Genomic DNA, 14099 nt, shown 5'->3' with positions numbered 1-14099 from the left:
CGGATTTCAGCTGGCACTGATTCATCTCCCCATATGGTGAGCAGATCCCGTACCTCCCGTTTGGTCCATGATGGAGCTCTTTTGCGATCCTGGGACTCCATCACGGTTACCTGTGCTGATGAGCTCTGCGTGGTCACCTGTGCTCTCCACGCTGAGCAAACAGGAAATGAAATTCAAACGTTCGCGGGGCTTTTCCTGTCTACCTGGTCAGTGCATCTGAGTTGAGAGTGCTCTCCAGAGCGGTCACAATGAAGCACTGTGGGATAGCTCCCGGAGGCCAATAACGTCGAATTCTGTCCACACTACCCCAATTCCGACCTGCTAAGGCCGATTTTATCGCTAATCCCCTTGTCGGAGGTGGAGTAAAGAAACCGGTTTAAAGGGCCCTTTAAGTCGAAAGAAAGGGCTTCGTCGTGTGAACGTGTCCAGGCTTAATTCGATTTAACGCTGCTAAAGTCGACCTAAACTCGTAGTGTAGACCAGGCCTCAGATTTGTGCCTTAACTACAAGATCTTCCTTTTTCTTAAACAATGGCTTGGCGGGGTGAAGTTTGTCCCCAAACCACTGAAATGGAGCCTAATTCTGAATCTTAAATGTTACTTGGCAACATAACCACTGTCGCTCAGCAATGCTATCACCTGAAACTCTGAGATCCAAAACTTTTCAATGTTTATTCCAATCTTTAAACAGTTTGATCTTCACCCACCATTAATTGTAATTAAAACTCTTCAGGACATTTTTTCCCTTTAGATGATCATTACAGTTAAGGGAACAGCAGGATCGGCGCCAGGGTTTTTGCCACCCTAGACGGCAGCGCTCCTCCTCAGTAATCGGCGGCAGCTCCTCCTCTGAAGCTGCGTTCTCGGCGGTGGGGGTCCTTCCGCTCCGGGTCTTCGGGGCACTTCAGCGGCGGGTCCCGGAGCGAGTGAAGGACCCGCCGCCGAATTTCCACTGAAGACCCGGCACGGAAGGACCCCCCCGCCGCCGAAATTCCGCAGAGGGCAGCGAAATGCCGCCCCCCACATCCTGCCGCCCTAGGGTCGCCTAGTGGAAGCGCCGGCCCTGGGGAACAGTGGGAAACACAGAATCTGCTCAAGCTTTTATCATCTTTTTTTCCCCCCACCCCCTAATGGAAGCACAGTTCTGTATAACAGCTGGATCTTAAACTATAAGCACAGGCCTTTCTTATTCCTCTGGGAGAAACCTCACAAAAGGACTGTCAAATAATATTCAACTGTTTGAAATGAACTAATGTTAAAGTAGAAAACAAAAAATCTCAAGTACAGAATAAGCATGAATCATTTTTAAAGCCCTGTTAAGTTTTTTACAATCTTCTTATTATCAGGAAAGTCTTCAGGCAAAATTCTGCTCTCACGTCTGCACAGTAGGTCTCAACTCCAGGATGCTGCACTTCCAGTAGCAGTGCTGCACAAGTATGGCGGCAGAACACTGGAATCAAGATCCAGAATTGGATCAGGGAATAGAGCTATGCTCTTCCTTGGCAAAATATATTTCAAGTCAAAACATGAAAAATGCCTCTTCTCTCTTTCTCTTGTATTTCTTTACTCTTTTTTTAAAATCATCTCTGACATCTATCTTCACCTTACACTGAGAACTGGTTAGACATGATTTAATGGAATTTCCCCTGTGGTCACTGCTTTCTCTCACTAGCACTGTGGAGAGCTGTTATGACTCAGGCTGTATATCAAACCAGTGGATAGTATGGGAACTACTGCATTATGGCTCAGGGCATTCTTCTCTTAGTAAATGGATCATGGCAGGGTGTATCAGTGGGCTGTGTCATTATACCAGCTAACTGCAGGGCTCTTTAAAGCTGTCTATTTTTCTGTCACTTGTAACACGTTTATAAAGTCATATGTTCACATTTTTATTCATTATGTGCCATTTTATAGTCCATGGGCAAATAGATTGTATGGTTTTAGCTTTGGAAGATATATTTTAAAATCGCAAGAGGGTTGATAATTCTTGCTATGCAGAGGTGCTATCTCAGGCCATGTACAGGATTTATTGAAAGAAGCCATTAAATAACAGAAGAGGAATTATAAAAAGAGTGTCAGGAATGCTTTAAAGTACATGCCCAGATTCATCCCTGGGGTAGCTCCACTGAAGTTACTTCAGGAATGAATTTTGTCTGTTATTAAGAGAAACACTTTATCATGCTTGTAACTCACATAGATAGCATTGTTGTGCCTAGAGCAGGGCCGGCTCTAACTTTTTTGCCACCCCAAGCAAAAAAAAAAAGAGCGCCGCCCTGCCGTAACACCCCCCCCCGAGCGCCGCCCCGCCCTGCCGAAACATCTCCCCCGGAGCGCCGCCCCGCCCTGCCGAAACACACCCCCCCGAGCGCCGCGCTGCCGAAACAACCGCCCGAGTGCCGCGCTGCCAAAACATCCCCCCCGAGTGCTGCGCCGCCGAAACATCCCCCCCAGCGCCGCCGAAACACCCCCCCCGAGCGCCGCAGCACCGAAACACCCCCCCGAGCGCTGCGCTGCTGAAACACCCCCCCCCCCCGAGTGCCGCGCCGCTGGGGAAAGAAAAAAAAAACAAACCCCAAGCGCCGCACCGCCGAAACACCCCCCCGAGCGCCGTGCCGCCAAAACACCCCCCCCGACCGCCACGCCACGCCGCCGAAACACAAACAACCCACCCCCCCGAGCGCCGCCTGGCCAAAACAAAAACAACAACAAAAAGACCCCGAGCGCCCCCCGCCACCCCAAGATTGGCCGCCCCTTACAACCAGCTGACCAAGCCACGTGCTTAGTCAGCTGGTGCCTGGAGCCAGCCCTGGCCTAGAGCCTGTGCAGATATTTAAAGCTCAGCTCTTATTGAAACCAGACAAACTGTAATAGCTCTTCAATTTACTGATGCCTTTACTGCAATGTATGGTGTACCAAAACTGTATGGTGCTTTAGGGAGACTGGATAAAACGCACCATATACTACACACACTGTGCTGTGTTCAGTTACATTTATTTGTATATTGCAACTTTCAAACTGCTTTGCAGATAGATTAGCAGGGCTGGGAATTTCATCCATACCATACTACGCCATACCATACTGGATGGAAAGGAACTTTGGATTCCGTACAACCTGATTGACCTGATCTACCTAGTTACTTTTCAAAATGAGAGAGCATTGTGGTGGGGAAGCAGATCAGGCCTTTTAGATACGCTAAATAAAAGCTTATATGTCTTTTCCTGATCATCTACCTTGTGACCTTGTGGATTTATTTGTAGGGCATATGTTACTTTTATACAAAGGCTGTTGTAATAATTAGGAGAATTAGAATGTCCTCTCAGCTGTCATGAGTGGAGGGAACTCTGCTCTGCAGAGCTGTGGGGGTGCAAAAAGGGACATTGCTTCCTCTGCTGTGTAGATTCCCCCCTCTCTGGGACACTGCAGATATTCTTCTTTCTGTCTTAGGTGTTTCTATCATTGCTATATCCTAGCACTTACACACTGGAGCTGCATGAAGTTTATGGTACACTAGATTTGGAGGTGGGGACCAGTCTGTCTTTCTCTCTCTCTCTCATTATGCCTTGCTGACTATGTGGATTTTGAATGAGAAATCCATTGGGAGTTGGTGCTTTCTGAAGCAGCATTAATTCCCACTGGGACTTCCTTTGGTTGCTACTGTAGAGCTTGCAGGGGAGCTCTCTCCATGCAACTAGGCTGTTGGGGGGACAAGTGGGGACAGACCAGAGCAGCTGCACACATTGAAAGGCCCTCCATGTGGCTGGCATTCCCTTCTCTTCCCAGGGGCCTGTGGGGTTGGGAGGTTGTACCCCGGCCTCTTCTGTAGGGCTCCTAACAGTTCCCCCCTTTGAGGGGACAATGACGTGATCCTGGCTCCGGATAAACTGATTTAGCCCTGGGGCTTCATGTTATCCTGCTCACTACACACACTCGGTCAGCTCTGTATTTACATCCAAACGTGTGAGTTCCCACATCCGTTTATTACACCATGTGTCTGAGGACTTAGCTCGGAGTTTACGATCAGGCACCCTGGATCTTCTTTAGCCATCTGAATACATTGGGCAGATTTTTGCTAGGCAGTACATGGAGTGGATGAGACACAAAGGTTGTTTCACACCGAAGGGAGGAAAGATATTAGAAGGAGCTTAGAAAGTCAGTGCAGATGGTGGGTTTAGCTTTTATCAGTCACAAACCCACCAGCTTGAGGGGCTGCGGCTCTGGAAAGGTCAAATTGCTCATGACATTTAGAATTCAGATGGTAACAGGGCTATTTCTGCCATGGAGAGTTATTTACTTATCTCCAAAGAGCTATGAGGCAGGAATGACAAAGTTCATGAATCAATAGAGATATGCTGGGAATATGGTATGTGAAGAAAGCAGAGTCTGCACTGGTGGGGGCCTCTAGCAGCCAAAGCTCCATGGGTGGCCCTAGGGGGCGGAAGTTGCAGTGGTGATGGCGGCCATAACCGTCTCTCTATGGCTGGGGAAAGTACAGGAGGTCAGCACTACCACCAAACTGGGCGATGCTGGCAAAGAGGAGGTGTGGCCAGCAAGACCTGGGGATTAATCGATGGAGCACATCTTCTTAGCAGGCTCTAACAACATTTGAAATCCCTTGAGAGAAACCGTGAGGGTGGACAGCAATTAATATCACCCTCTGGGACTTCATTTTGGAGTGGAGGTGGTCAGATTGGCACAGTGCGGAGTTGTGACCAGCACCTCTCTGTCCCAGGTTTTCCAAATTGGGACCAATTTATATGGTGGAAGAAGAATTTTTAAAAGTAAATATTATGGGCCAGATCCTCAGCTGGTATGAATTGACTGCACTGGAACTACACCACTTTACACCAGCTGAGGATCTGGCCTGTAGACACGAGCTGAAAATAGCAGGTCAATACTGAACATCTTCCTCCTGAGAAAAATGTCTCCTTCCTGAGAAGTCATTTTATTCAAATATATTATAGTAGTACACAACACCCAAATTGTACAAATACAAAATGGATGAGGAGCTAAGTATTTTGCTTACTCCCCAGCACATTTTATTACTGAGTCTCCTACAGGACATACTGTTTAAGATTATTAATTGATAAAAGTAATTTCAGTACCATTCAGCATAATGAAACAGACTTTGCTCATGATCAGCATGAACAATGTGGAGAACCTGAGAGGAAAATATCCTTCAGCATGAAGGTTTCTGCCTCTTTGTGAATTAGGTACAAATATAATAGTGACTTAGTGATTAGGTGATTAGGCCACAGGGTGAAGATTAAACATGATATAGGAAGAGCAAGGCTCTCATCCTGTCGGCAGACTGTACAGGCAGAGATCCTGGAGGATGTGTTGCTTCCTGGCTGAGGTGCACAGGGGCATTTGGAACTGATGGGGAAGAAAGGAAGGAGGTTATAATGAAGATTATCCCACTGACACCATCTGTGAGGACAGAAACCAGAACTGGAAGGAATAGCCATTGCTCCCTTCTTACATAAACAAAGGAGCAGGCAAGATGGAGATAAGCAAAGCAGCAAGCAATAAAGGGATCAGCATGTTTTAATAGCAATAAAAGCAGCTGAGGGATAGGTCTTTGGGGAGGCCAGTGTTCAGTGTAGGGGACTGAGGGAGGATGTGGGCTCAATTTGTGATTAAGATCTTGCTTGTGACAGAAATGCCTACTTTCCCACTCCTCACTTACTTCTATAGTTTGATTTTATTATCCTTTGCTCTCTCCCTGATTGTGTCTCATATGAGTCTGCTACAGTTCTGGGCCTTCTAGCACAAAGTCCCCTTGTAATTCCCTATGCTATAATATCCTCTGCCACATTCAAAAGGCTTGACTAATAGGAATTGTGCAATAATATAATAATAAGGATGGAGTGTGTAGCAAACGTTCAGCAGAAATACAGCTGACTTAGGGTATGTCTACACTACGAAATTAGGTCGAATTAATAGAAGCCTGTTTTATAGAAATCGGTTGTATACAGCCAATTGTGTGTGTCCCCACATAAAATGCTCTAAGTGCTCTAGTTGGCGGACCGCGTCCACAGTACCGAGGCTAGCGTCGACTTCCGGAGCATTGCACTATGGGTAGCTATCACACAGTTCCCGCAGTCTCCGCCGCCCATTGGAATTCTGGGTTGAGATCCCAATGCCCGAATGATGCAAAACAGTGTCGCGGGGGGTTCTGGGTACATGACGTCAGGCCCCTCCCCCTCCGTCAGAGCAACGGCAGACCATAGATTCGCGCCTTTTTACCTGGGTTACTTGTGCTGACAACATACCACGGCAAGCATGGAGCCCGCTCAGCTCAGCTCACCGTCACCATATGTCATCTGGGTGCCGGCAGACGTGGGACTGCATTGCTACACAGCAGCAGCAGCTAACTGCCTTTTGGCGGTAGACGGTGCAGCATGACTGGTAGCCTTCATCGGCGATCTGGGTGCTGGCTGCCGTGGGGCTGGCAGCCGTAGGGCTGCATTGCACCAGCCTTTTGCCTTTTGGCAGTAGATGGTGTATTACGACTGGTAACCGTAGTCTTTTCCTATTACAAGTTGGATCATCGCACATTAGCAGAGTCTTCCCTGAGCAGCAGATCGTGCAATAGGCCTGAAGGCCATCGTCATCATACAGGAAAAATGTGGCTATCAGTCGTAGTACACTAACTGCCAAGCGCCCAGTATTTGCTGCCAAGCACCCAGAAGATGCCGAGGGCTATCAGTCATGCTGCACCGTCGTCTTAAGATGTAAAAAATAGATTTGTTCTGTATTCATTTGCTTCCCCCTCCCTCCGTCCAATCAACGGCCTGCTAAACCCAGGCTTTTGAGTTAAATCTTTGGGGGGGGGCCATTCTGTGTGACAGTTGTTTGTGTTTCTCCCTGATGCACAGCCACCTTTGTTGATTTTAATTCCCTGTACCTGTACGCCATGTCGTCACTCGCCCCTCCCTCCCTCCCCTGGTCCGTCAGATACTACTTTCGCGCCTTTTTTCAGACCAGACGCCATAGCTAGCACTGGGATCATGGAGCCCGCTCAGATCACCGCGGCAATTATGAGCACTATGAACACCACACGCATTGTCCTGGAGTATATGCAGAGCCAGAACATGCCAAAGCAAAACCAGGACCAGCCGAGGAGGCGATTGCAGCGCGGCGACGAGAGTGATGAGGAAATTGACATGGACATAGACCTCTCACAAGGCACAGGCCCCAGCAATGTGGAAATCATGGTGTTACTGGGGCAGGTTCATGCCGTGGAACGCCGATTCTGGGCCCGGGAAACAAGCACAGACTGGTGGGACCGCATCGTGCTGCAGGTGTGGGACGATTCCCAGTGGCTGCGAAACTTTCGCATGCGTAAGGGCACTTTCATGGAACTTTGTGACTTGCTTTCCCCTGCCCTGAAGCGCCAGAATACCAGGATGAGAGCAGCCCTCACAGTTGAGAAGCGAGTGGCGATAGCCCTGTGGAAGCTTGCAACGCCAGACAGCTACCGGTCAGTCGGGAATCAATTTGGAGTGGGCAAATCTACTGTGGGGGCTGCTGTGATCCAAGTTGCCAGGGCAATGAAAGACCTGGTGATATCAAGGGTAGTGACTCTGGGAAACGTGCAGGCCATAGTGGATGGCTTTGCTGCAATGGGATTCCCAAACTCTGGTGGGGCGATAGACGGAACCCATATCCCTATCTTGTCACCGGAGCACCAAGCCACCGAGTACATAAACCGCAAGGGGTACTTTTCAATGCTGCTGCAAGCCCCGGTGGATCACAAGGGACGTTTCACCAACATCAACGTGGGATGGCCGGGAAAGGTACATGATGCTCGCGTCTTCAGGCACTCTGGTCTGTTTCGAAAGCTGGAGGAAGGGACTTTCTTCCCGGACCAGAAAATAACCATTGGGGATGTTGAAATGCCTATCGTGATCCTTGGGGACCCAGCCTACCCCTTAATGCCATGGCTCATGAAGCCGTACACAGGCAGCCTGGACAGGAGTCAGGACCTGTTCAACTACAGGCTGAGCAAGTGCCGAATGGTGGTGGAATGTGCATTTGGACGTTTAAAAGCGCGCTGGCGCAGCTTACTGACTCGCTCAGACCTCAGCGAAAAGAATATCCCCATTGCTATTGCTGTTTGCTGTGCGCTCCACAATATCTGTGAGAGTAAGGGGGAGACATTTATGGCGGGGTGGGAGGTTGAGGCAAATCGCCTGGCCGCTGATTACGCGCAGCCAGACACCAAGGCGGTTAGAAGAGCACAGCAGGGCGCGGTGCGCATCAGAGAAGCTTTGAAAACGAGTTTTGTGACTGGCCAAGCCACGGTGTGAAACTTCTGTTTGTTTCTCCTTGATGAACCCTCCGCCCCCCCCACCCGGTTCACTCTACTTCCCTGTAAGCCAACCACCCCACCCTCCCGTTCCCCCTTCGAGCACCGCTTGCAGAGGCAATAAAGTCATTGTTACTTCACATTCATGCATTCTTTATTAATTCATCACACAACTAGGGGGATAATTGCAAAGGTAGCCCGGGATGGGTGGGGGAGGAGGGAAGGAAAAGGACACACTGCAGTTTAAAACTTTAACTCTTATTGAAGGCCAGCCTTCTGATGCTAGGGCAATCATCTGGGGTGGAGTGACTGGGTGGCCGGAGGCCCCCCCACCGTGTTCTTGGGCGTCTGGGTGAGGAGGCTATGGAACTTGGGGAGGAGGGCTGTTGGTTACACAGGGGCTGTAGCGGCGGTCTCTGCTCCTGCTGCCTTTCCTGCAGCTCAACCATACGCTGGAGCATATCAGTTTGATGCTCCAGCAGCCGGAGCATCGACTCTTGCCTTCTGTCTGCAAGCTGACGCCACCTATCATTTTCAGCCCGCGATTCAGCCCGCCACCTCTCCTCTCGTTCATATTGTGCTTTTCTGTAGTCTGACATTGACTGCTTCCACGCATTCTGCTGTGCTCTGTCAGCGTGGGAGGACATCTGGAGCTCCGTGAACATATCATCCCGCGTCCGCCGTTTTCTCCTTCTAATCTTCACTAGCCTCTGTGAAGGAGAACCATTTGCAGCTGGTGGAGGAGAAGGGAGAGGTGGTTAAAAAAGACACATTTTAGAGAACAATGGGTACACTCTTTCACGTTAAATTTTGCTGTTCACATTACACAGCACATGTGCTTTCGTTACAAGGTCGCATTTTTCCTCTTATATTGAGGGCCTGCCGGTTTGGTGTGAGAGATCACTCACGCAGTGCCAGGCCACAGATTTCAGCTTGCAGGCAGCCATGGTAAGCCACAGTCTTTTGGCTTTTTTAACCTTCTTAACATGTGGGAATGGTTTCAAACAGCAGCGCCCTCATTTCCCATATCAAGCACCCATTGGGTTGGCCATTTAAAATGGGTTTGCAATGTAAAAGGAGGGGCTGCGGTTTCCGGCTTAACATGCAGCACAAACCCAACTAACTCCCCTCCCCCACACACCCAATTATCTGGGATGATCACTTCACCCCTCCCCCCCACCGTGGCTAACAGCGGGGAATATTTCTGTTCAGCAGAGCAGGAACGGGCACCTCTGAATATCCCCTTAATAAAATTGCCCCATTTCAACCAGGTGACCGTGAATGATATCACTCTCCTGAGGATAACAAAGAGCGATAAGGAATGGATGTTGTCTGCATGCCAGCAAACACTGGGACCATACGCTGTCACACTTTGTTATGCAATGATTCCAGACTACGTGCTACTGGCCTGGCGTGGTAAAGTGTCCTACCATGGCGGACGGGATAAGGCAGCCCTCCCCAGAAACCTTTTGCAAAGGCTTTGGGAGTACATCCAGGAGAGTTTTCTGGAGATGTCCCTGGAGGATTTCCGCTCCATCCCCATACACGTTAACAGACTTTTCCAGTAGCTGTACTGGCCGCGATTGCCAGGGCAAATTAATCATTAATCATTAAACACGCTTGCTTTTAAACCATGTGTAATATTTACAAAGGTACACTCACCAGAGGTCCCCTGTGTGCCCTCAGGGTCTGGGAGCACGCCTTGGGTGAGTTCGGGGGTTACTGGTTCCAGGTCCAGGGTGATAAACATATCCTGGCAGTTGGGGAAACCAGTTTCTCCGCTTCCTTGAGGCTGTGAGCTATCTACATTTTCTCCATCCTCATCTTCCTCGTACCCCGAACCCGCTTCCCTGTGTGTTTCTCCAGTGACGGAGTCATAGCACACGGTTGGGGTAGTGGTGGCTGCACCCCCTAGAATGGCATGCAGCTCCGCGTAGAAGCGGCATGTTTGCGGCTCTGCCCCGGACCTTCCGTTTGCTTCTCTGGCTTTGTGGTAGGCTTGCCTTAGCTCCTTAATTTTCACGCGGCACTGCTGTGCGTCCCTGTTATGGCCTCTGTCCTTCATGGCCTTGGAGACCTTTTCTAATATTTTGCCATTTCGTTTACTGCTTCGGAGTTCAGCTAGCACTGATTCATCTCCCCATATGGCGAGCAGATCCCGTACCTCCCGTTCTGTCCATGCTGGAGCTCTTTTGCGATCCTGGGACTCCATCATGGTTACCTATGCTGATGAGCTCTGCGTGGTCACCTGTGCTCTCCACGCTGAGCAAACAGGAAATGAAATTCAAACGTTCGCGAGGCTTTTCCTGTCTACCTGGCCAGTGCATCTGAGTTGAGAGTGCTGTCCAGAGCGGTCACAATGAAGCACTGTGGGATAGCTCCCGGAGGCCAATAACGTCGAATTCCGTCCACACTACCCCAATTCCGACCCCCTAAGGCCGATTTTATCGCTAATCCCCTCGTCGGAGGTGGAGTAAAGAAACCGGTTTAAAGGGCCCTTTAAGTCGAAAGAAAGGGCTTCGTCGTGTGAACGTGTCCAGGCTTAATTCGATTTAACGCGGCTAAAGTCGACCTAAACTCGTAGTGTAGACCAGGCCTTAGAGAATCAACTCCTGGAACTGGAGTATGTGAAACAGGGAGTCTGTAGGCAGGTGCAGAGCTAGCGTTGCTGATCTGGGAAAGACACTGTTCTGCTCAGGTGTATCTTAAAGGCTAATTTTTATATTCTTTTTCTTCTTTGAAATGTGATTTGGAAACAGCAGCCCCAGAAACAGCCCTCAGCTGCAGTACATGAGCATAAGCACAGTGCTGCTAATGAAGCTGAATTCAAATGTTAATCTAAAATGTAGTATTTGCTGGAAAGATTGCTAGATCACAATGATTGCTAGATCATCAACATTTGCATTGTATCACTGCTTCTACCAATGATTATGAACGCCACCCTCTGAGGTGTTATCAACTTCAATGGGAGCTGATAATGCTCAGCACCTCACAGGACTGGGTCTTAGGGTATGTCTACACTACAAAATTAGGTTGATTTTATAGAAGTCGATTTTTAGAAATCGATTTTATACAGTCGATTGTGTATGTCCCCACTAAGCGCATTAAGTCGGCGGAGTGCGTCCTCACTACCATGGCTAGCATCGACTCACGGAGCGGTTCACTGTGGGAAGCTATCCCACAGTTCCCGCAGTCTCCGCTGCCCATTGGAATTATGCGTTAAGCTCCCAATGCCTTATGGGGCAAAAACATTGTCGCAGGTGGTTTTGGGTACGTTGTCACTCTCCCCTGCCTCCCTCCCTCCCTCCATGAAAGCAACTGCAGACAATCATTTCCCACCTTTTTGCCTGGGTTACCCGTGCAGACGCCATAGCATTGCAAGCATGGAGCCTGCTCAGCTCACCGCTGCTGTTGTGAGCATTGTAAACACCTTGTGCATTATACTGCAGTATGTGCAGAACCTGGCTAAGAGACAGCAGCATGAGGATGATTGTGATGAGGACATGGACACAGACATTCCTGAAAACATGGGCTGTGGCAATTGGGCCATCATGGCGGCAGTGGGGCTGGTTGATACAGTGGAATGCCGATTCTGGGCCCGGCAAACAAGCACAGACTGGTGGGACTGCATAGTGTTGCAGGTATGGGATGATTCCCAGTGGCAGCGAAACTTTCGGATGCGTAAGGCCACTTTCCTGGAACTCTGTGAGTTGCTTTCCCCCACCCTGAAGTGCAGGAATACCAAGATGAGAGCTGCCCTGACTGTTGAGAAGCGAGTGGCGATAGCACTGTGGAAGCTTACAACGCCTGACTGCTACCAGTCAGTTGGGAATCAATTTGGACTGGGCAAATCTACTGTGGGGACTGCTGTGATTCAAGTAGCCAATGAAATCACTGACGTTCTGCTATCAAGGGTAGTGACTCTGGGAAATGTGCAGGTCATAGTGGATGGCTTTGCTGCAATGGGTTTCCCTAACTGTGGTGGGGCGATAGACGGAACGCATATTCCTATCTTGGCCCCGGACCACCTTGCCAACCAGTACGTAAACCGCAAGGGGTACTTCTCAATAGTGCTGCAAGCACTGGTGGATCACCGACATCAACGTGGGATGGCCAGGAAAGATGCATGACACTCGCATCTTTACGAACTCCTGGCTGTTTGAGCAGCTGCAAGAAGGGACTTATTTCCAAGACCAGAAAATGACTGTTGGGGATATTGAAATACCAATAGTTACCCTTGGAGACCCAGCCTACCCCTTGCTCCCATGGCTCATGAAGCCATACACAGGCAGCCTGGACAGTAGTAAGGGGCAGTTCAACTATAGGCTGAGCAAGTGCAGAATGGTGGTAGAATGTGCCTTTGGACGTTTAAAAGCTCGCTGGCGCTGTTTGCTGACTAGGTTAGACCTCAGCGCAACCAATATTCCCATTGTTATTACTGCTTGCTGTGTGCTCCATAATATCTGTGAGAGTAAGGGGGAGATTTATGGTGGGGTGGGAGGTTGAGGCAAATCGCCTGGCTGCCAATTTTGAACAGCCAGACACCAGGGCGATTAGAAGAGCACAGGTAGGCGCGCTGTGCATCAGAGAGGTTTTGAAAACCAGTTTCATGACTGGCCAGGCTACGGTGTGACAGTTGTGTGTGTTTCTCTTTGATGCAAACCCGCCCCCTTTGTTGATTTTAACTCCCTGTAAGCCAACCACCCCACCCTCCCTTCGATCACAGCTGGCAAAGGAAATAAAATCACTATTGTTTTGAAACTATGCATTTTTTCTTTATTAATTAAAAAAAGGGAGATAACTGATAAGGTATCCCGGGTGGGGTGGGGTAGGGTCAGGTAGGAGAGGAGTGGAGGAGGGAAGGACAAGGCCACATTGCTTATTGTAGCCACACTACAAATCAAAACTGTTTGAATGACAGCCTTCTGTTGCTTGGGCCATCTTCTGGAGTGCAGTGACTGGGTGCCTGGAGCCTCTCTCCCGCCCCCGCGTTCTTGGGTGTCTGGGTGAGGAGAATATGGAATTTGGGGAGGAGGGCAGGCGGTTGTACAGTGAATGCAGTGGCGCACTGTGCTCTTGTTGGCTTTCCTGCAGGTCCACCAGACTCCTGAGCATGTCCCTTTGCTCCCAATTAGCCTCGGCATTGCATCCTGCCTCTTCTCATCGCGCTCACTTAATGTGACCTAACATGGCTAAATTCGACCTAACCCTGTAGTGGAGACCAGGGCTTAGTTATCTTACATTATTCTCTACCTATTGTACTTATCTGGCCTCCATTACTGTACTATCTGAGCACCTCACAATCAGGGCCGGCTCCAGGCACCAGCGCAGCAAGCAGGTGCTTGGGGGCGGCCAACGGAAAGGGGCAGCATGTCCGGCTCTTCAGCGGCGGATCCCTCAGTCCCTCTCGGAGGGAAGGACCTGCCCCTGAATTGCCGCCGAAGAATGAAGCAGCGATGGTAGAGCTGCCGCCGATCACAGCTTTTTTTTTTTTTTTTTCCACTGCTTGGGGCAGTAAAAATGCTGGAGCCGGCCCTGCTCACAATCTTTATCTTCACACCACAAACACTATTATCCCCATTTTAACAGCTGGGGAATTGTGGCACAGAGAGATCTGCCCAACGTCACAGAGGAAGTCAATGGTAAAACAAAGAATTGAACCATTGTCTCCCAAGTCCCAGGCTAGTAGCCTAACCACTGAACCATTCTCTCTTTCATACTTGTACTCTCCCTTTTACCTAGTGAATGCTAGCTGAACTGTAGCAATTGGGGATTGCCCTGCTTATTGC

At 49.5% G+C, this 14099-nt stretch overlaps 1 protein-coding gene across 1 annotated transcript in view; it reads left to right on the top strand.

Annotated features, from left to right (window-relative positions):
• Window positions 1-14099, top strand: part of BMERB1 (bMERB domain containing 1) — a 107520-nt gene that overhangs the window by 78576 nt on the left and 14845 nt on the right. The gene's annotated exons all lie outside the window — the stretch shown is intronic.

Source organism: Emys orbicularis, chromosome 10 (genome assembly GCF_028017835.1).
Source record: "Emys orbicularis isolate rEmyOrb1 chromosome 10, rEmyOrb1.hap1, whole genome shotgun sequence".
In the NCBI taxonomy this organism is placed as follows: Eukaryota; Metazoa; Chordata; order Testudines; family Emydidae; genus Emys; species Emys orbicularis.
Note: the sequence above shows the minus strand (reverse complement) of the source record. Positions and strands in the feature narration are given on the sequence as shown.